The 22,854-nt window shown below is 46.8% G+C and overlaps 1 protein-coding gene and 1 long non-coding RNA gene across 4 annotated transcripts in view; one reads left to right on the top strand and one right to left on the bottom strand.

The window, feature by feature from the left end:
* The first annotated feature begins 1,019 nt into the window (after positions 1-1,019).
* Positions 1,020-22,854, top strand: part of Atp2b4 (ATPase plasma membrane Ca2+ transporting 4) — a 95,590-nt gene continuing 73,755 nt past the window's right edge. For 2 of the 3 annotated variants that reach the window (XM_034513005.2, XM_076941200.1), the window contains exon 1: positions 1,020-1,404. The gene's annotated coding sequence lies outside the window, so the exon portion shown is untranslated. Of the gene's footprint in view, positions 1,405-18,449; positions 18,611-22,854 lie in introns of all 3 variants that reach the window. The other variant, XM_076941199.1, reaches the window with a different exon arrangement.
* Positions 8,856-20,464, bottom strand: LOC143443664 (uncharacterized). Its single transcript, XR_013112817.1, has 3 exons — positions 20,294-20,464; positions 11,792-11,972; positions 8,856-9,101 (listed from the first exon to the last, which is right to left on the bottom strand). It is a non-coding gene; the product is annotated as an uncharacterized LOC143443664 (long non-coding RNA).

The raw sequence follows: 22,854 nt of genomic DNA, 5'->3' as shown, positions 1-22,854 counted from the left end.
GTGGGAATGTATCAGTCAATGAAGATGCGTGGTCTGAGCCAGCTGATGCTGCATGTTTGGACTTGAAAGGCATAAGGTTCCATGCAAAAGCTATGGGTGGTACTGTTGCACAATGCTGGTGGGTGGGTGGCACGGGGGTGTGTGATTAACAGTTTATAGGCTATGTCTAAATGTGCATGGATGGCTCGGTGTATACAGTCTAGGATGGAAATGAGTGACATAGTATGCTACAGGTGGAGAAAAGCACATGGGCTCTGAAATGGGTCTGACTTGCCCTTGGATCCTAGCTGTCATTAACCAGATGTACAACCCTGGGCAAGTCACTCAATCTTTAGTTTCCTCAACCATGAAATGAGGACAGTAACAGGTACCTTTTGAGATTGCCAGGAGGACTAGAAACAACACTGTAGACGTGAAAGTTTGCGTGTGCAACCAATACATAGGCAAGTAGCCGGTCTGTGCCCTGTGGACATGCCTTTGGTTGGGTACACAGGCAAGAGACAGCAAGATGTGATCTATGTGTGAAAGGGTAAGGGAGGCACCCTGAGCAATAGTCTTTGCCAGTGACCTCCCAGTCCAGACGGGGTCAGTAGAGCAAGTGCCCACAGCTTCCTGAGGTTTCTGGGTCCTGGGTCTAATTCAGTAAAAGACTGAGAAGTCTGGAGGAGCTGCAGGAAGCTGAAAGGCTTGCAGGCACTTCTTCTATTTCCCTTCCACACAGCAACGGTTGAAGACCGCTGCCCACATCCACTCCCACCTCCACCCACACACACACTCCTGCTCTGCTCCTGTCAACAAGTAAGAAACAGCGCAGGAGGAAAGCCAAGAAGATAGAGGATTCCCCCTAGCCTTCCCCATTCCGCCTTAAGACCTGACCAAGTAGCATCCCGCCGCGCCTTGTACTTGGGCCACCTTAAGAGCTGAGCAATGCTCTGGCCTCTCGCCAAGCCCCACCCCCGCTGGCCCGCGCTCCGCCCCTTTCTCCTCCCGCTCTGCTGGGGGAGAGCTGGGGAGCCCCAGTCTGGCCAGAGTTGGCTAGAGCTGTTGCCATGACAAGCATTTTCTTAAGACAGCTCTGCTGTTGAAACCGTCCTAGGCTGGGGGTGGGGTGGGGGCACGAACTTCTTGGGGGTCCATCCCTCCGAAGACAGCGAAATCAGACACCCGCCCAGCTCCCTGCACCCATTTTCTTCAGGGAAGGTCCTTCCGCGTGGAAGGGTTGGGGAAGAAGACTCAGCCCACTCCCCCTAGCTGTAGCTGAAAGGCCAGAGCGCGAAGACAGCATCACTAGGTGGTTTGCTACACCGGGGAGAGCGGTGGGTGGTCACCCCACCCTACTCGGTCCATGGAAACGCGCAGGGACGGTCCCGCTCGGAGACACCTGGATCTTTGCTAGAAAGAGAGGTAGGCTTGCAGAGAATGAATTGACTCGGGGTTTGCAAACTTTGTTTCTTTCTGTCCTCTCAATGGCTTCTCAAAGATCCCGAATTTCCTCATGCTAGCAATTTCTAGGAGGGGAGGGATGTCGGAATAGGAGAGGTGTGTGTGGAAGAAGAAAGAATGATTTCTTCAACACTATATTTCTACCCTGGGTTCTGAAAGAATCACATAATCAAACAAGTGATTTCTTTGCATTTTCCTCTGGATCGTGGGATTGGGGGGGGGGGAGGATGGAGGGACTGGCTATTTCGTACCAAAATTAAGCTCTGGAAACAAGTATTCCAGCCGACCTCCCCCCTCCCTATTTCTGCCCTCCCCCTTCCCCTTGTCTTGGGAACCAGCCGCAGAATGGAAAACTGTTGCGGAAAAAAAATATTTTCCGCGTCTGTTCCCTTTCTCGAAAGCCCCAAAGAGAGACTGGGGCGGGTGGGGGGTGGGGGGAATAGATCCAAATAAATCTTCAGCGGGAAGGAAGGCCTTAGGACCAGGGAGGGAGCACACTGGGGCCATAGGTAAAGATGGGCTAGGAGAAGTTGGAGGGTGGGAACTAGGAGTACACAAATTAAATTTCTTTGGCTTTGCATAGAAACCTCAGCAGTTTCTCTCTGCGGCTTACAAAACATCCTCAGACTTTGACGTCTATAATTAGCTGTGGAAAAAGCTGGGAGTTCCCTCGCACTGCTGTTGTTTGAGTGAGTGTAAGCGTCCAGAACCAACTGTATGAGTGTCTCTGAGGGCACCGCCCCACACATCTCCGAGTCTATAGGGAATGCAGGAGAAGAGACTTGAAAGTTTTCAGTTTCAAGCCCCAGGCTGTGGGACCAGCTGGCTTCAGCCTCTGGCCCTTGAGATGGTCCGTGAACAGATCGCTTAAGAGGTCACCACTGAGGCTGGGATTGCCTGCTACCCTTTCCTCTCGCTCTGTCTTGGACCTGGGGGCCACTTGACATCTTTCCAGGAGATGAGTTGAGCTCTGCACTCTGGACCACCTCAGAAAGAGTGCCTACTTGATTCTTTCCAGCTTGGTGAGAGAAATGGAAGGACACCCCCACCCCTGCCCCTCCTGCATACATAAATCCTGGGAGCAGAGACAAGCACTCCCTGGCTAGAACCACCTCCTTTCTGGACACTCCTGCAGGATTCACCCCTCCAGACCCCATTCCAGCATTGGGTGGGTTCCCTGTCAGATGGAGAATCAGGCAGTCACTGTGATACCGAGAGGGGAAGCTGAGAGGGAGGGAAAACAAATCCCCATTCTGCAGACCATCTATCTCCTCCTCCAGTTTGGATGTCTGGCAGGGAGTCTTCAGATCCACCTGCTCCTCCACCCACATGAGCTCCCCCCATTCCTAGCTCTGCGTAACTAGAGACCCTTTCCTGTAGCCCCCTTGCTTTGGGTCCTCCCTATCTGGAAGGGAGAAGACCAGGGTTGTTCCAGGCTGGGATCAACATGGGAAGGGGCCTAGGGGAGAGGGGAATTTCAGAAGAGGACCCTATGAATTGGGCAGGCCAGCTAAGCTAGATACCTATCTGGGTTACAAGCAAAAGCCTTGCTGAGACCCTGGGAAAGAGACAGAGGCTAGGAAAGTTTTAAAAATAACCAAGAAAGCTCCAAGAGTAAGCCTTCATTTGGAGTGTTTGGTGATGGCTCAGACTGCCTTTCTGCCACTCTGCCCTACCTGTATTTTGACCCCAGGAAGAAATGCAGTCCTTATTCTATAGGAAGGGGAGGAGGGAATCCTGGGGGCAGACACTGGTAGACAAGGAGAGCTGCCTGAGGTGCCTGCTTAGAGCGCACTAGGGCGCCTGCTCTAGTGGCCTTGAGTCCTGCCTTTTTGGTTGTCTGTGGCGTCTGCTTTTCAGCCCAGCTGTGCCCCCACCTCTCCCAGCTGTGCGACCCGGAGGGCCTGGAAATATTGCAGCAGAGTCTGGGCCCCCTCCCCTCTAGCTGCCTCTGTGACCGCCCTGTTGTCAGCCTGTCAGCAGCCCGGCTCCACCCTCCTGGCTGGTTCTGCCCTGTCTGAGTACTCAGGAGAAAGGGCTTAGAAGGAGCAGAGGCTTCTGGCCTTCCAGTCCCTGCCGGTGCCTCATTCGCTTCCCCTTCCATTTTCCATCTCTGTGTCCCTGGATCCAAGGTCAAGTCCAAGGAGCTTAGTTCACCTCACCCCTCACATCCCCAGCTGCTAGCACAGTGATGAGACATTCAGAGGCACTCAGTCAAAACCTGTGAGAAGAAAAGGGCAGCTTAATTTCTTAAAAAAACATCTGTGTGTGTGTGTGTGGGGGGGTGCATCTGGAGGTCAGAGGACAATGTGTTCTCTTCTTGTACCATGTGGGTCTAGGACCCACACTGGGATCAGAAGAGGCTTTGAGGGAGGAGACCTTATCTACAGGTTCCATCTTGCTAGTCCCGAGGGGTGGAGTATTAATGCTGGGGAATCAAGTGCATGAGGAGGTACAGGAAGGGGCCTCTGGTTTGCCCTCTGTTCTACAGCTTCTCCTTGCTTAGGGAACCCTGCTCACCACAGAGACAGTGGGAGGGAGTGGCTGAGTCAGACTTGTCACAAGCTATGGTCTTTGATGTCAGAAGAGAGTCAGAAGGAGGGTACTAAGTCAGCCTCCCTCCTTCCAACTAGAAGAGTCAGAATCTACCAAGGCTGAGAAGAGTGAGGTCCCTGAGCAGGGATAGCAGGGACCTACCCTTACTTACATTGCACTCTCGGTTTCTATAAGATCTGGGAGAGGAAGGGGGACCGAGGCTGCCCTGCTAGCACTGCCCCAGCCACTCCTATCAGCAACTCAGACTGCCAGCTGAGACTATTAAATTGACTCCTCTCAGTACTCATGGTCCTTTGCTCCTTATTCAGTGTTTTGAGCCTCAGGACCAGCCCCTCCTCCCCCCAAGATCTACCAAACTCTGAAAGGAGTTAAGGGGTTTGTTTATTTGGGGTGCCTAGGAAGCATACTTGATGCTATCTTACAGGTGACGGCCCCACCCTGAGCCTGCCCTTTCCTAGAAGGGTATCTGTCAGGCCATCTGCAAGTGCCTCCCAGAGATGCTGCCCACCCAGTCCATTGCCTGCTCCTTTCATCCCCCTTGCCAAGAGGGAAGTAGGGGTGAAGAGAATGGGGTGGGGCAGGCACCCTCTAGGTTCGTTCTTACTGGGCTAACAGCATTTCTCCACTTTTTTTTTTCCCTCTCGAAAATAGATGATACACTCACCGTTTTAAATTGACACAGAACGGAACATATTTATAGATACCATGATTTGATATGTGTATTTACTATATAACGTTCTATTCAAATCTAGACTATTTATCATTTCCTTGCAGTTAAAAAAATTTTTCAGAGGTGATTTCTTGCAGGTTGTTTGAAGTGAACAGCACGCTATCATTCTCTCCAGTCATATCATTCGAATAGAACAGCAGAACATAACATATTTACTCCTCCCCAACTCCAGCTAGGAGGTGTCCATCATCCTGTATCCATCCCCCCCCCCCCCCCCCCCGCAGCCTGGCAACCACCATTCCATCTCAACTCTGTAAAATCAGCTTTTCCAGATTCCACATGAGGTCATCTGTATCTGTCTCGCCATGCTGTGCCTGGCTGGTTTTGCTTAACACGGGGTGGGGGTTGGGGGCCTCCAGTTCCTTCTGTGTTGTTGCAAATGACAGGTTGCCATTCCTTCTTGGCTGAACACTATGGTATATAAGGGCTGCATTTACTTTGCCAGTCCATCAGCTGATGGACTTTGGGTTGCTTTGTTCTCTTCCCTGTTTTGAATAAGGCTGCAATGGACAGAGCTGGGCAGATGTCTATGTGTTGATTTCATTTCCTTCACATGCATACCTAGGAGTGGGATTGCTGGATCTTATAGTTCCATTTTCGTCCTGTTTGTGTGGTGCTGGGAGTCGAACCTAGGGCCTCTTGCATGCAGATGCTCAGCTCCAGTTCTATTTTCACTGTTTTGAGAAACCTGCATGATGTTTTTCCATAATGACTAAATCATTTCCCCTCTTCTGTAGGGCATGCAAGTGAGCATGCCCTGGGGTTAGAGTCCAGGAGAGCCCTGTGGAATGTCTTATTCCCTGTTTCCTCTTTCAGCATCTCTTTGTCTCCTCTTTTCCTACCACGAGCTGCCCTTGTTCCACTGACTTATTTCCTTTGCACATGTACAAACAGCAATGGACCTACTTAGAGCCAATGGCTTCTGCTCAGAGAAGTGTAGTTGGTCAGTGTGGAGCAGGGTGGGAGGAGAACTGAGAGAAAGGGGGATGACCTGGGCTCCTCCCTCCCTCCCTCCCTCCCACCTCCGGCTCACTCACATGCTGCCTTCTCTCAAGCTGAAGTGTCAGCCTCCGTCCTTTTTTCCTGGCTTACCAAGTTTCACAGACAAATTTGGGAAAGTTTCATACACAGTTTGGGAAAATGACCTGGAATGGCATCCGTGAAGCCACCCTCTTCCTGCCTTCCTGCCATCACCCAAGGGACAGGTCCAGGACTCTGGCTGGGTTCACAGTACGCAGCTTAAGACACTCACTGTGAGGTCTAGCTAGTTAGTAGATTTTGTGTGTCAGGAGTGCAAAGCGTATAGCTCCTCCAGGGGATGCTGGCAATATCCAACAGGCTACATACACATTCACAGGGGAGCCCGAATCTTATCCCACAGATGCATGTCCACAAGTGAGGGAAGATGTGTGTGTAAGGTGAGTTGAGGTACATTTGTAATAGAAACCATCGGAAACCATCTTTCTGTCCATTCGTAAGAACGTAGTGGAAGCTGGGTATGTTGGTGTACCGCCTATAGTCCCAGCTCTTGCAAGCTTAAGGCAGGAGTGCTGTGAATTAGAGGCCAGCCTGGGGTACATAGGAAAACCTTGTCTCAAAAAAGAGAAAGGTGTGTGTGTGTCTCTGTGTCTCTGTGAGCCTGTGCATATGTGCATACACACCCAAATAATAAACCAGAAATAATAAAATGGTTTTCTATAGGAGGCAGACGAGGTGAGAGGATGGGAGTGAGACTGCTTTGGTTATGCCTTTTCAGACAGTTTTGATTAAAATACTTACATATTTCAACAATTAAATCAGATTTTAAAAAACCCTAAATCTGACTACAACAGAAACACTGACTAATGAGTAATAATTTCATTACAAAGAATTAATTTAAGTAACAAATTAAAGGTTTTTTTTTTTTTTTTTTTTTGAGACAAGGTTAGGCTGGCCTTAAACTTGTAGTAATCCTTCTGCCTCACCTTCCCGAATTGTAGGCATGTGCCACTGCATCTGGCTATTTCAAATATTTTTCAGTCTTGCTGCTCTGACTCTGTATTCTAATCTGAGAATTGAGCGAAGCTTTGGACTATACTTCATAGGTTTGCTGCTATCCATGGCATCGTCATTCTGAATAGAAACCTGTTCTGTCTGAGTGTCTATGCTCAGAACTTAGATGTCTAAAAGGCAGGGTCTGAGTATGGAAAGAGAAGAGAAGACCATGGATGGAGAAGGGGAGGAAGCGCCGGATTCTTTGCTTCTTTGTCTACATTTAGAAGCAAAACTACATCCAGTGCCTGGATTTTTACTTACTTGTTTATTTTTATTGCATGCATGTGTGTGTACAAGATGTGTGTGGAGAGGGTGCATACCTGAGGGGGTGGTCAGAGGACAACTTTGTGGAGTCCGAGGATGGGATTCAACAGCAAGCGCCCTCACCTGCTGAGCCACGTCGTCAGCCCCTGGATTTTCATTTCTAGGTACCACGTCCCCTATTAGAAGCCAATGTCACTTGACTGTTATCAGGTCTGAGGCTAGACAAGGACAGTGAACTGTGTTGTGTCCAGAAGCTGGAACATGCCTACGTCAAAGAACACAGAAGTCTGCATACAGGGGCTTCCCAATGGATATGAGACACTGAGAAACAAAACAGAGAAGTAACCTATGATGAAAAGGACGTCATGAGTCTTGTCTGACAGCTGACAGAGCCGGGAAGGGTAGAAAGGGAAGACTCTTCACAGAAATGCAAGCTAACCAGACACAGAAGAAGTGACGAACTTAACTCTTTACATTTCTAGTTAGCATGGCCAGGTGGCTGCCTAGGAGGCTGAGGCAGGAGGATCACAAGTTGAAGGCCTGCCTGATAACATAGAAAGGCCTTGTCTCCAAATAAAAGTGTAAAAAATGGTTGGAATTTAGCTAAATGGTACAGTGCTTGCCTAGAATATACCAGGCAGGCCCTGGTTCTACCCCTTATGGCACAATTTTTTAAAAGTTTATTTAAATAAGCTTGTTCATTTATTTATTTATTTATTTATTTATTTATTTATTTATTTATTTATTTAGCTGGGCATGGTAGCAGCTGCCTACAATCTCAGTTACTTGAGACACAATAGGGTAGTGTCTCAGGGTTTCTATTGCTGTGAAGAGACACCATGACCATGACAACTCTTATAGAGGAAAACATTTAATTGGGGCTGGCTTACAGTTCAGAGGATTAGTCCATTATCATCACGACAGGAAGCGTAGCGACATGCAGGCAGACATGGTGCTGAGAATTCTACATCTTATCAGCAGGCAGCAGGAAGAGACAGCCATAGTGGGCCTGGCTTAAGCCTCTGAGACCTCAAAGCCCACACCCCAGTGACACACTTTTTCCAACTAGGCCACACCTTCTAATAGTGCCATTCCCGGGTGACCAAGTATTCAAACACAGGAGACTATAGAAGCCATTCCTATTCAAACCACCACAGGTGGTAAGTTCATGGCCAGTCTGGACAGAATAGAGAGAGTCCAACTCAAAATTGTTCATATTTTTTTTGAGATAAGGTCTCACTTTGTAGCCTTAGCTAGTTTGAAGCTCACTATGCAGACCTCAGATTCACAGAAATCTACCTGCCTCTGCTTCCTGAGTGCTGGGATTAAAAGTATGTGTCACCATGCCTGCCCTTAAGTTAGAGTTTTAATTAAAAGATAAGTATATATGGAATAAACAATGTGCTATGTTGATATATACTATAGAATGAGTAAATTGATATGACTAACATGTCCCGGACCACATACTTAGCTTTTCCATGTTGAGGTATGAACACTTAAACTCTATTCTCTTAGCAGGTTTGAAATATGCCTTATAATTAACTGTAGTCTCCACACTAGACAACAAATAACAAAGACTTACTTCTTCTAACTTTGTGTCTCTTGGCCAATGGCTCCGAAGCTGCCCTGTCCTTCAGAATTTTCCCCAACAATAAGCTGATTCAGACCAGGCTCATTAATAGATGATAAAATTATTAATCAGGGAGGGGAGTGTATGATGAGATAAAAGGTTGATCCCAGGATGCATTGCATAGTGACTGGCTTAACAGAAATTGCTTTTTCACATTTCTGAAAGTCAGAAGTCTAAGATCAGACACTGGCAAACCTGGAGTCAGACAAGGGCCACTTCCTGATTAGGCCATTTTCTTCTCTATCCTCAGAAGAGGGGCGGGGGATAGAGACTGTGGAGCTCTCCCGTGTCTCTTAGGAAGACACTAACCCTTTTCACCAGCCCCCTGTCCTCCAGATGTCGCATGCCAGCACTTTGAAGACTTCATTTCTGTGAATTTGGAGGGTGTGACACAGAAGCATTCAGTCCAGAGCACAGCGTATTTTCTTGCAGACTGCTCTTCACCTGAGAGGAGCAAGACCATACACATGACATCGCAGTAGTAAGGAATCAAGCATTCTCAGTGACGGGGACCCCCTCCTGCCAGAAGGGAAAGCTTCTCTAAATCTTTCAAGAGGAATTTCTTCCTCCGTCTGTGGTCTAGTCGAAACTGGTTAGCCATATCTAGTTTCAAAGAGATGACTAAGACATCTTAAAGGGGGGGACATGTTAAACAACAGCCAGGACGAGAGAGAGAGAGAGAGAGAGAGAGAGAGAGAGAGAGAGAGAGAGAGAGAGAGAGAGAGAGAGAGAGAGAGAGAGAGAGAGACAGAGAGAGAGACAGAGAGAGACAGAGAGAGAGAGAGGAAAATTGGGGACTGGGGCTGACAAGATGGCTTAGAAGGGTGGCCAAACAGGTGGGAGAAGAGAACCACTTCTTGAAGTTGTTCTGACAGCCACATATGCAAGCCCACACACAAAAATAAGGAAGTTAATGAAAAGAACATTGTTGCTACAGGGGAAAGGAATGATGATAAAAAACCCAGCTTCCATTAAAAGAAACAAAAGAAAAGCTAGAGACGTGGTTAATCAGTTCCGAGTGCTACTGCTCCCTGCTCCTGTAAAGGACCCAGGTTCCCAACACCCACAACAAACGGCCTACAACCTCCTGGAACTTCAGCACCAGGGTAACACCTCCTGACCTCCGTGGGGACTCATATGCATGTGGCATATGCATGAACTCACACAGGTACACGTACATACACAAATTTTTTTTAAAAAAATGCAAATCTTTTAAAATAAGAGAATAAAGAAAACAAAAGAGACAGTCAAGCCATAAATAGTGTATGAGCTTTAATTTTTACATTTTTAAAAATTTAGTATCTGTGTGTATGTGTGCTCTGAAGTGTGTACACTCGGCATATGGTGGAGGTCAGAGGACAAATTGTGGGAGTTGTTTCTCTCCTTATGCCATGTAGGTACCAGGGAGCAGACTCTGGTCATTTAGCAGCAAGTACCCTTACCCACTGAGCCATCTTACTGGCCCAATGTATAAATTGTTTCTTATTAATTGTATATCTTTATTCACTTTAAGTGGACGAATGATTTGCCTTGCATGTACGTCTGTTCATCATGTGTGTGCCTGGTTTCTGTGGATCCAGAGTATCCAATCCCCTAAAACCAGAGTTACAGGCAGCTGTGAGCCACTGTGTACGTGTTGGGAATAGAACTCAGGTCTTCTGCAAGAGCACCTTTGAGCCACGTCTCCAGCTCCAATGTTTACACTTTAATTGTATGGGGGGGGGATTGTATATTGCAAAAGCCATCCTGGGACAATTGGGAATATTTTAGTCTGGATATTAAGTGGTATGCATTCACTATTATACATTTTTTAGATATAAAAGTGGCCATATGGCTTTATGCCACAGTATCCTTTTTATGCAAAAATATTTAAGGCAAAGTGGTTTTAAGTCATTTTCAAATGTTTCAGCAAAAAAAAAGTGTGTGTGTGTGTGTGTGTGTGTGTGTGTGTGTGCATGTGCACACCAACCCCAAAGGAGAAGGCAAAGATAAAAGTCGGTAAATCTGCTGAGGACAAAGTGACATCCTTAGTACGTGCAGAGCCCTCAGTCCGCCCTCACTGCTACAAGAAAACAGGGCAAAAACAATTGATGACTCCAAGTGAAGCGTCAGTAGTTGGTTGTCATATGGTTTTTGGTTGGTTTGTGTTTTGTCTTCCTCCTCCTCCTCTTTCTCTTCTTCTTCTTTCTCTTCTTCCTCCTCCCCCTCTTCCTTTCCTCCTCTTCCTCCTCCTCCTCTTCTTCTCTTCCTTCTCCTTCTTCTTCAAACATTTCAGGTTTGATACATTTAACAGTCTAAGATAGAGAGAGACCTGAATTCCAGAAAGGGCTGCTAGATTCCTAGACTCCGTCCTCCATCTTCCCTAAGCACCCAGAGGGGTCTTCCCACAACATCGCTTCTCTTAGACCCTCTCTCCCACTTCTATGTCCAGTGAGTAGGCTAGCAGGCTGGGCATCTCATAGGAGGCCTGAAGACACCATGCCTTGGCCTAGAGAAAGCCTAGGGACTGGGGCTTCAACATTTGAAGAGGGCACAGGTTGTTACAGGAGGAATATGCCTACAGCCCCAAAGTTGTCGCTGACCTCTTCTGACCCCTTCACATCCTCTAATAAGGTGATTCTGAGGGAACCTGCTCTGCCTGCTCAGAGCCTTGGTGACTGGCCTAAGTGTAGTGATTGGAATAGGTATGACCCCCTAGGGTTTAAGTGTTTGAATGCTTGACCCATAGAGAGTGGCACTGTTAGGAAGTGTGACCTTGTTGGAGTAGGCGTGGCCTGGTTGGAGGAAGTGCATCACTGTGGAGGGGGGCTTTGGGAAATATATATATATATATATATATATACACACACACACACACACATATATATATACACACATGTAGAGTCAGAGCCTGCTGCCTGTGGTTCAAGATGTGAAACTCTTGGCTCCTTCAACACCATGTCTGCTTGTGCGCCACCACACTTCCAACCATGAGAATGGGCTGAATCCCCGAAACTGTAAGCCAGCCCCAGTTAAATGTTTTCCTTTATAAGAGCTTTGTAAGAGTTGCCTTGATCATGCTCTCCCTTCACAGCAATGAAGCCCTAAACACTAAGCAAGACCTTCCAGAAGTTCCCTTGCAGGAGACAGCATACCTGGTTGCACTGACAATGGCCCAAATCACAGTATGGCCACCCCCACCTCTCCAGCCTGGTCCTGGCTCTGGAGAGATGCAGTTTCTGGGGCTGCTCATCTTTCTTTCCCTGGAAACCTCGGGTTAGGCCCAGTGTGACTCGGGGCTCTTATCATCAACTCCTCTTCTGTCTTTTCAGGAGCCTGAGGGAGAAAGAGCCAGGAAGCTGAAAACGGACAGACAGGGAGGGGGTTGTTCTAGGAGCCATTGAGCCTTCGGGGGAGCTCAGAAATAGGAGTAAGAGGCCTAGTGATCTCGTGCTGTCTATATGACCTTGACTGAGGCAGCTGTCTCCCTGAGCCTTCATCCCCTTCACTGGACCATGAAACTAAGTGTAGGCTTTCAGAATCTAGATGGTCCAGCCTACAGCTAAATCCCATCATCTACTTGAGATGACAGGAAGAAGGGAGACCAGGCGGGCTCTGCCTTCTCACAACCACCCTTGGAGTTAAAAGTAAAGACAGGTTTTAGGTTCCCCAGCTCCAGAACTTCAGTTAGCAAGTAATTAGTATTAATACTTCCCAATGGCTTGGTCACTGTTCTGTTGCTGTGAAAAGACATCATGACCAAGGAAACACTTACAAGAGAAAGTGTCTCACAGGGAGCTTGCTTATAGTTTCATAGGCTACTAAGTCTATTATCCTCATGCCAGGGGGCATGACGACATACATGGTGCTAGTCAGTAACTGAGAGCTACATTCTATCCTCAGGTAAGGAAAGACAGAGAAACCTCAAAGCCCACCCCCAGTGATACAAATCTTCCAACAAGGTGACACTTCTAATTCTTCTAAGCCTATCCAAGAGTTCCACTCCCTGGTGACTAAGCATTCACTTACATGTGCCTGTGGGGGTCATTCTCATTCAGACCACCACACCCAGCCATGACTGTGCTCTGTCCAGAGTTATTAACAATGACTAGAGGTAGAGAAATCCAAGTCTTCAGGGACGTACTGTCTTCTAGGGGCCACAAACGCCAAGAGACCTATTAGATTAAACCATAGGAAACTACCAATATGCATCCACTTTGATCTACAGAAGGTAGTTTCCTATGGTTCATCTTAAATATTAGTATTGAATGTTGGATATCAGGGGTTGTATTGTTAGTGCTGTGGGCTAGTGGGGTTACCAAAAATTGGGTAAGCTACCACTTACTAAGCCAGCCTGCCTTCTCTTCTCAATACAGATTTTTGGCTCTGGAGGTGGTACATGTGTTGGTCAAGTCTTTGTCCAAACTTCTATTGAAATTCTTACATTAACCTTCCTGGAGCTGGCCAGAACAGCTGCCCATGGAGAAGAAAAATTGCCATCCATTTTTGTAAGACTGTCCCCGTGTCCCTAGTAGCCAGCTTGACAGTTGAGGGTAGAAGGAACCTCAAGAAAACAGAAGCCACTCTCCGCCCTTACCTAGGGCAGAGAGGAGGGCATGCTTACAGGACCCTGGTTAGGCTGGGACGTACTTTGTAGCCCAGATTAGCTAAGAACTCACAGCTGTCCTCCTGCCTCTGTCTCCCACATACTAGGATGAAAGGTGTTTGCCACCATGCCTGAATATTTTGTGACACCAGAGATTGAAGGTAGAGTCTCAGCAAGCATGCTACTACCAGAGCTACAGGTCCCCTGCCCATCTTTTCCTTTGAGACAGGGTCTCACTAACTTGACCAAGTTGTCCTGGAGCCTATGCTGGCCTTGAACTTTCAGTCCTGCCGCCTAAGCCTAGAAAGTAGCTGGGATCACAGGCCTGTACCACCAGACCTGTCTCAACTGAAAATAATTCTTGCGGGAGGCAGTTGCCAGACAGGATCTGAGGGGGTAGACAGGACTGTGTAGGAGTCGGGCAGAGGGGGGCAGGGCATAGCTGGAGGAAGGTCTGTGTGGCTGAGTCCTGACTGCAGATACTGAGAGCCAGGGAGTCAGATGTTTCCAAGGTGAGGGAGGCTGTCTGTGCCCACCCGCTGGCACCCCTCCAGCCTTGTCTGAGCCAGCACCGGTGTCACAGGCAGGATGGCATCTGGCCTCAGCAGCAGCTGCTGTCTACCTGCTCCCCTGGTGCTAGGGGCCATTAGGATGATTTTGATGTGTCCTCCCTGCTGTTTGCACTACAGCCTTCTTTGTGGGGAGCACTCGTAGGACATCTGTAAGGAAGCTAGGACAGACGCAGCTGGCATCCACTCTTCCATGACCTTGTACAAGGAGGTGGGTCACTGGCTTGGGGCTGGGAAACAGCTTGGTTTGTTGAGCCACAGGCTGTGAAGTGGATAAAGTTAAGGAAATAGTCCATTTTCCTTCTTCGTCAAAGGAGAAATCACAACACAGAGACTTAGCCAAGGATACCTGAACCAAAATGTGGTTCTTTCCCTTCCAAATCTGTCACTGGGTGCTCAACATCCCTGTCATCTCATCACTGGATGACAGTGCTTATCACTGAACCTCCCTGGTCCCAGGGTCTCTCCTTATGTAACAGAGCCATTCCAGTAAGCTACAGGATGCTGTGCCTCACTTCCAGGTCATGTGTTAGGAGCACTTTGGTAAGATGCTAGCAACCATGGAGCCACTGCGCTATTGATAGTCAGGGTCATTAGCACTAGAGAAAATGCAGAGCAGTGCTCTTGGGAGTACCACCCTCATCCACACAGCTGCTAATGGAGCCAGGCTCTCATCTTCACGGCTCTGCATGTAGTGGGGCCTTGAGCAGGATGATGTAAGAGGAAACAGACGTCATGGCAGGAGATGGGCAGAGCCTTCCTTCTCCAACCTGGGTATCCCTGGGTCTGCCTTTTCCTTGGCACAGGCTCTCTGAAAGGTTAGAGGAAGTGCAGAACGGAAGCTATGGGACCTCTACTTCTTCCGGGGCAGCTGACCAAGCCAGAGTAGCCTGTAACCCCCTGACTTTGAGGGGGTCACCATAACATGACAGTGAATGCTGGTTTAGTAGATAAAACCAATCTGTCATTCATTTGCTTTCCTGCGTTTTCATTCATTGAACAAACAGGAAGTGAGTGCAAGCCATATGCCGGTTACTATGTTGAGGGTAGGAAAGTGGTATCTAGGATACAGGAAGAGCCCAGGATGGCTGACCTGAAGCTCAGAGAGGCTTTCTGATTTTTTCTTTTTAATCATGTCCGTGTGCATCCAGAGCCCACTGCTTAGACAGAGCCAAAGATACTGTGTCACTGGGACACCCAGACAGGATCCAAATGGTACCCAGGAATAAAACAATATGCTAACAGGAAACCCTCTGTTTCTTTTCTAGTCCTTCCCATGCACTTCGCCCTCCACCCCCCTTGCAGAGGGAGCAGACTCAGCTTCAGATGGTGCATGCTGTACACACGCTTAATGGGCCTCTAGAAAACATATTTGCCACCACCCCTCATGTTTCCTGTAGTGTTGTGACAGCTGTATTAGGTGTGTCAAGGAACACTGTGCAAACGTGAGAGTGCTGGATGTCTGTGAGTTTTTCTCTACGTGCTCCTCAGTGCTCCGTGTGCTCCTCCGTGCTCCAGGTGCTCCTCTCTCTCCTTTTCACTCCCTTCTCTCTACTGCCCAGCTCTCTGCCCTATCCCCCCACACAGCCCCCAAGCACCCTTCTTGTGACACTGTCATCATGTTCTCTCCCCTTGCCTAGACAAAGCCTATGGCAACATCTGTTGCATCTTAACACCAGCAGCGGGTACAGTAATCCAAGCTAATTTATTAACCATGCGTTCAGTATCTAACTCAGAGCGTCTCATTCAACACTCTCCATCTTAGGCAGCAATCAATGTTAGGAGTCTTCATTTTACAGATTAACGAAGACATTTCCAAAACAGAAGGCTGAGAAGCAACTTTCATCTAACAACGTATTTAAGGGCTTCCTCTTTCTATTGCTGAGTGACTGACTAGGGGCATGGAGAGGCTTCACAGCATCTACTGAATGTCGACTAAGCGCCAGCTGCTTTCAAATTATGTCACAACAACCACCTTCTGAGACAGGTATAGGATTTGACTTCCAGCATCTGGCTGTGGGAACAGACACTCACTCAAAAGAGCAGGCAGAAAAAGAATAGATGGGGCCTTAGTAAAGGGTTATGGGAAAAGGTTGCAGAACTTGGGTGGGGGAGAGTAACCCTGGTGGGGCTGGGCCTTCTCCCTAGGCCTTGGAGAACTCCTTTCACAGCAGGGTCCCCCTCCCTTGTGCACATGCACAAAGCTAAGCAGCAGGCTCACCACAGATCTCTAAATAAATTAGCTCAGGATCTCAATCCAAATGCCAAAAGATGCTGGTCCAGCTGAGCTCTGATGTCTACCCATTATTTGTGGTCTTTGGAGGGGGCTGGGGGGGGGGGAGCAGTGAGGGGTGGAGCCCAGTCAGGCATGGCTACCCAGTCCTGTCTTACTCAGAGACCATCTGGCTGGTTAACATTGGGGTTGATCTTTGGCCCGGGCCTGTCTAACATATAAACCTGTGCCCTTTCTACTCAGAACTACCACTGAACAAAGGTACTTGAGTCTGATTCTCCTGGAGTGTTTTGTTTTCTTTTCTTTTGTTTTGTTTTGTTTTGTTTTTTCCCCATCCTGTTACTGGGCTTTGAACCCAGGGCCTTGCCACACTAGAGAAGTGCTGCATCTCCCTAAGGTGCATCCTCAGTCCTGACTCTCCTGGGGTATATGTTCCAATTAGGACCAAGATCTTAGTCATTTTTGTTCAGCGATGTTTTCTGTAGCAAGTGTTCAATAAAAGACTTCTACAGGGCTGCAGTGTAGCTCTGTGATAGGACACTGGCCTAGCTCTTGTGAAAGCCTGTATTTTATTTATCTACAACATAACAAAAAACGGAGCAAAACATACAGGGTTGGGGGAGGGGAAACCTGTAGCTTTCTCTTGGGAAACTTTTGACCTCTGAATTCCCCAAGACCTGAACAAAGGAAGTGGGTTATTTTTTAAGCTTTGGAGAATGGCCCCTGAAATAAGTGGAGCAGTCCTGTAGGGTGCTTCTGGTCCCAACTTTTATGGGCAAACGTTAGGAATTATGTCTTAATGTGGAAAAGTCTAGAGGAGACTGCCTTAGGTTTCTGTTTCCTGTTTTACACATCTGACCTGGGCTGTTAGCCATAGGAGGAAAACAAGCGACCAGAGATTTCCCCTAACACTGAAAAACCCGTTTACTGGGACGAGGAAATAGGATACAGAGGTCCTGTGTGGACAAGGAAAGAATGTTAATTTCCACTGGGTTGCCAGCCCAAAGGCCAGAGTTGACCAGATCTTTTAGTCCCTTTAATGCCTCTCTCTACAGTGGTTTCCTGTATCCCTGATCACCCAGGCTGTCTTGATCCTAGCAGATGTCTACACCAGAGCAGAGGTCTAGAGAGTCAGGTGGAACAGGGCTCATGTTTGTCCCGCCAGTTCTGTGACCAGGTACCAGCTAATGAATGGCCAATAACAGGTGTACAACAAATTTTAGTTCTCCTTCTGTCCCAGTGGTTCTCAGCCTTCTTATCCCTCCCACCCTTTAATACAGTTCCTCGTGCTCTGGGGACCCCCGACCATAATTCACTCCTTCATTGCTACGTCATAACTGTAATTTTGCTATGAATCCTAATGTAAATGTCTGATCTACAGAATATCTGACATGTGACCCCTGTGTAAGGTTGAGAACCACTGTTCTGTCCCTTTATTTCTTCCTTCATCTATCCAGACATCTGTCATGGTCCGTGATCGATCTCCTGATAGCTATCCCCCACCTGCAGCTCTCCAGCAAAGCATTTCTAGGAGTGGCCTACGAGCGCTGACATTTGCATGGCATAGGCTCTCTTCTTGGTGCCAGCGCTAGGATTTTCTTGATGCTTAAAGCAACAGGAATTCTGCCAAGATAAGGCCGAGCTGAGGGTGTGGTAGTTCAGCCTCTTTGATGTTTGTTCTTGTCCTGAATTCCTCTTGCCATAAGAGACAACACTGGGAAAGCTCTCATCGGTAGAGGGAGTCAGACTGGGTGTGATGCTCCTTTTAGAAACCGTGAGGACCCAAGGGAATCTTCACTATTTGGTCACTCAGGTCAGCTGCCAGCTGCTACTGGAATCAAGCAGACCACTGGACATGCAGCCGGGAGAGTCTAGGGTGGAATCTGCCTTGCTTTTTCTAGTATATACTCTCAAGAGATCTCAGCTGCAACAGAGCAGCCGCTGGGTCAAGTCACGCATGAGTCACTTTTGCCTTCCTTGCCCTGGAAGCGGCTTGGCATTAAGCACATCTTGCTCTCACTTCCCGTGGGAAGCTCCAGGGCTCTGGGCACTGAGTGGAGGAGAGGCTACAGTCTATGAGGATAGATAGTCCGTGAACACTTCTGTTGCTGGAGATGCGTTCAGAGGAAGTGCTTTATGGATGCTGATGTGAATATTAGCTTATAGTTCACTGTAGTTGTTGGGGTACTGCGTTCTCAGGGAGCCCAGGAGCCAACTTGTGGGATACTTAAAGGGGGGAGCGATGATTTAGTGATCTCTGTAGCTGGGATTAAATATAGCATAGACATCGCCTCATAGCGTGATCAGTGAAGGATGCATGGATGGGCAAATTAATGAATCAACAAATAAAATCTTTCTTTAAAGTTGAGTCAAGACCTTAGTAAGTTTACCCATTTCCTTTCCAGAGCCAGCATCTCTGCTCAGTAGCTCATCACGCTCTGCCTGGATAATTACTAGCAAAGACCTCTGAGTGACAGACAGGATGGCCTAGAGTAGTGCTGCTTAAACCTTTTCCAATTGTGACCCCTTTTGCCCAAGAAATCGGCACAGGAGCCCAAGTATATAGGTATGTAAAATAAGCATACAAATTAAACGTTTGCTGACAGTAAATGATAAAGAAATGTGTTTTTAAAATAACTTTGCTTAGAATACTTACAATTTTACCATTTGTGAAAAAGAAAAGCAATTTTTCAAGCTAATGAGACATGCTTGTTTATTTTTAGATAAAGAATTAAATCTTGGCTGCTGATTTGATACTTGAGAGCATTGAATATCTTCAATAGTTTTCAGAATTGACTAATATTTTGATTTTATAATTGTCGATTCTGAGAATGCTGCCTCTTATAAATACAAAGTACAAAATGGCAGAAGTATGTTTACAGCCATTTCAGAAATTGTTGTAAATTCTTTTAAGCACAAACAAAATTCAGTTTAACTATTTTTTTTAACACTTATTCATGCACTTATTTTGTGTCTGTGCTGAAGACATGGGGAGGGGGGGACTGCCACAGTGCAAGTGTGGAGACTGGAGGGCAACTTGAGGCTGTCCCATCATGTGGGTCCTAGGGATCGAACTCAGAACATCAGGACCAAACTCTGAACATCAGGCTTGGCAGCAAATGCTTTTACATGCTGAGCCATCTCATTGGCTCACAACAGTTTTGTTTTTTATAAATAAAACTCAAGCCAGCAAGTCAAACAACAGTTTTTAAAATCAGACATTCTGTGAGTTTGAGATGAGCCTGGTCCAGTTTCAGAAGAGCCAGAGCTACATAATAGAGAGACCTTGCCTCAAAAACAAACTAAAGCATTGTGTTTGGGGCGTTTGTTTGTTTGTTGTTGTTTGTTTTGTTTTTAGATAGACTGTCTCTCTCCGCAGACCTGGCTATCCTGGAACTCACTATGTAGAACTATGTAGACTAAGCTGGTTTAGAAACCAGGTCTACCTGCCTCTGAGTGCTGGGATTAAAGGTTTGTGTTCCACTATCCCCGGACTAAAATGATATTCTAATAATATAATTCCAAACACACTAACTTGATACGTGCTGAAATATTTAAAATCTTAATCTTCTGTAATTAGACCATTATATTTCTATAAGAAGGGGAAACTTAGCATGCACACTAAAAACTCTGCAGTTCACAACATACAGTAGCCTGGAATCTGAGCCAAGGTGATTCATACAGCGTTCCCTGGCCCTGACACGGTGCGACAGCATTCATGGTACAGAGTGCTTATGATGTATTAAGACCCAGGGCTGCAGTGAAGTTCTGCCATACAACACAGGCAAGCATGGCCAGAACCCCCTTAGAAATACACTTGATTTTGGACTAAATCTGGGCTATTAAGTGTTCGGAAACCATTTACCATTGCCAGGTTTGTCAAGAAGCTCACATTCAAGTGCACAGCCCCAAGTGGATCAACAAATCACTAAGAAGCTTGGCCCTAGAGGAACTGATCTAAGACCAGACACTGGGAGACTAGGCCTTGAGTCTGTTGAGTTGCTTTCTAGCCTCTAGAACTCACCAAAACTTCTCAGTCTCCAGTGTCTTCATGGCTAAAATAAAGTTTGGGCTGAATATACTTCAGGGACATCTCAACTCTCAAATTCTCTGCTCCCTCCTACCCAAACAACCTTGCAGATTAATTATAGTTAGTTACCAAAAATTTAAAGTAAGAAGATTCCACATAGAAACAAATTTCGTGGGTCCCCCCCACCCCAAATGAGAAGCCTAGCCAGTATCAGCCTACCTTTTCTCCATGGCAACGGTCAGCCGGAGCTAAGTAACCGCTGGCCTGTTCTGATGGTGTGAAGCTCCTCCTGCCTAGTCTCAGCAACCGTTTGAATGTGCAGATCTCAAATAGGGGAAGTAACTCTCTGTAGAGGGAAGGCAGGTGACATGGAATAGGGTCATAGCTCTTGCTCGCTTAGCTTCAGACGACTGGGAAGACTGCGTTATGAAAACAAACAAACAAAACAAAGCAAACCGTGGCCAATCAGTGCCCCAGGACATGTTACATTGGGCCATGGTTCTTCAGTGTTATGAAACCCTTAAGGGAGTTTATTTGCTTTTTTGTTTGGTTGTCTCGAAACAGGGTTTGTTCTATTATCCATGTAATCCTGGAGCTCACCACGTAAGCCAGACTTGTCTTGAACTCCTGACAATCCTTCTGCCTCCAACCTCCCAAGTGCTAGGATTTTAGGTGTGAGCATCCATGGCTGGCTGAAGCCTTATTTGAGCAAGCTTCACTTTTCAGTGTCTTACCTTCTCCAGACCTGTGCTAGCAATCTGTGAGTTCTCACACCCTGCTCACATTAGGTGGTCATCCTCCAAGGTCAACCTTGGGGTGAAAGCTCCACGGGAGAACTGAAGTCATGATGATAAATCTTTTTTGTTTTTTTTTTTGTTGTTGTTGTTTTTTTTTTTTTTTAATGTCCAATCTCCACTTATGTTCTTGGCACAAAACAGGTGAGACAGTTGCAATGCCAGATTTTTAAAAAATCAAGGGTTCCAACTACACTCAACTCAGCAAGGCACACTCTCCTACTCAGCCTCTCAGACCCACCCCCTACCCCCAGGCACCTGTTCCTGTCAGCAGCTGCTTTTCAAAGGTCTTTGGGGTGGCCCCTTCCATACCCTAAACCCCTCAAAGTCCCTTGTCTAACTTGGGGCTAACTTCAGACCCAGTTTGAGCTAGAGCTATTTCTCACTAAGCCCTTTAGTCATCCAGCTGGGGCCTCTGGCAACAGGATCTCTCACAGCCTAACCAAGCAGGACAGTCCCTCTTTCTCAACCCACAAGCTCTTGTCTCCCTGTAGGCCGCATTGTCTGTGTTTCTGCTCTGGTTTTCTCCCTTAGCCTTGGTTTGGTTGGGGGTTTTGTTTGTTTTGTTTGAGACCTGGTCTGTCTGTGTACCCCAGGCTGCACAGCCCTGAACTCTCTCCTTCCTTCTGCCTCAGCCTCCAAGGTTCTGGAAAGTTTGTGCTGTGTGTGCTGTTTTTAAGCTTTTTGTTTGAGAGTTTGATTAGTTATTCTGTGGTCTGATCTAGCTAGTTTTTTGAGGGGTTTGGTTTTGTTTTGTTTGCTTTGTTGTCTTTAAGAAAACATCTTGTACTAGATTGCAGCTCAGAGGCAGAGTGAATACTTAGCCTGTGTTCAGTCTCCTGCACCAGGAGAGAAGAAAATGGCATCTCTGTTTTCTTTCAAGAACCTTGTGTTTGTCTTCGTCGTTGTTCCTGTGGGCACCCTTTTCCTCTCCTGTTTTTCTCTTTGTTGTGTGACCATTTACACAAGTAAACTGTGCTTTTTGCTTCTTCTTGCTCTGCTCAGTGTCAGAGACACCTTTTGAAGAGGGTGAGGGTTTTGTTGGTTTCTTTTAATGCACATGGTGTGTTTTTAGAAAGTGGCTTTTTTTAAAGACAGGGTCTCATATCCCAGGGTAGCACTGATCCAAAGTGTTATTTCTAAGAATGTTTACTTTTCCTGTAAGATTAACAGTAATATATAAATGTCTAACATTTGCTGGGGATTACTATTACCCACCAAGACAGATGCTAAGTGTCCCAGTACCATCTCCTATGTAATGAAGGTGTGTGCCCATTCTCCCTTTTAAAGGGACACCAAGGCAAAAATAAATAAATAAATAAATAAATAAATAAACAAACAAACAAATAAACAAACTAACACTTTTTCCAAGTTCACCTGAGTACCAAGTGAAGGCTGTCAAATTCAAACCATGCCTCCTGGACTCCATAGTCTGAGTTATGTTCTGAGTCTATTCAAGATTATTCTAGAAAGTCTAGAATATTAGAGGTAAAAAGCCTTAGAAGACTTATAATAAATTCAAATTTATAGCTATTAATGTGTTTTTATATTTCTTTATTCTTTCAAATGTATTTTCAGAGAGAGAGACACAGACAGACAGACAGACAGACAGACCAGACCAGACAGACAGGCAGACAGGCAGGCAGGCAGGCAGGCAGACAGACAGACAGTCTCTGATTTCATTGGCCGGTTTTGGACTCCTGAACTCAAGTCATTCTCCTTCCTCAGCAGACCCCCGAGTACCTGGGACTGCAGTCACACACCCTGCTCCCAGGTTAGTATATACATTTCAAAAACGAATTTGGAGCATGTTCAATACTGAGGTATTGACGTAAACTTTTCCCTACTTGAGAATAGTGAACATTGGTCCCACATCATACGGATCTGGTTACACATTCCAGCAGAAGCAAACAGAAGGGGAAGATCAATATAATTCTACAAAAGGAAACAAGGAGGCTAAGACCCACAGCCCATGCCTTGAGAGCT

The sequence above is a fragment of the Arvicanthis niloticus genome, chromosome 10, assembly GCF_011762505.2.
Source record: "Arvicanthis niloticus isolate mArvNil1 chromosome 10, mArvNil1.pat.X, whole genome shotgun sequence".
In the NCBI taxonomy this organism is placed as follows: domain Eukaryota; kingdom Metazoa; phylum Chordata; class Mammalia; order Rodentia; family Muridae; genus Arvicanthis; species Arvicanthis niloticus.
The sequence above is the reverse complement of the archived record's forward strand: the minus strand, read 5'-3'. Positions and strand labels throughout refer to the sequence as shown.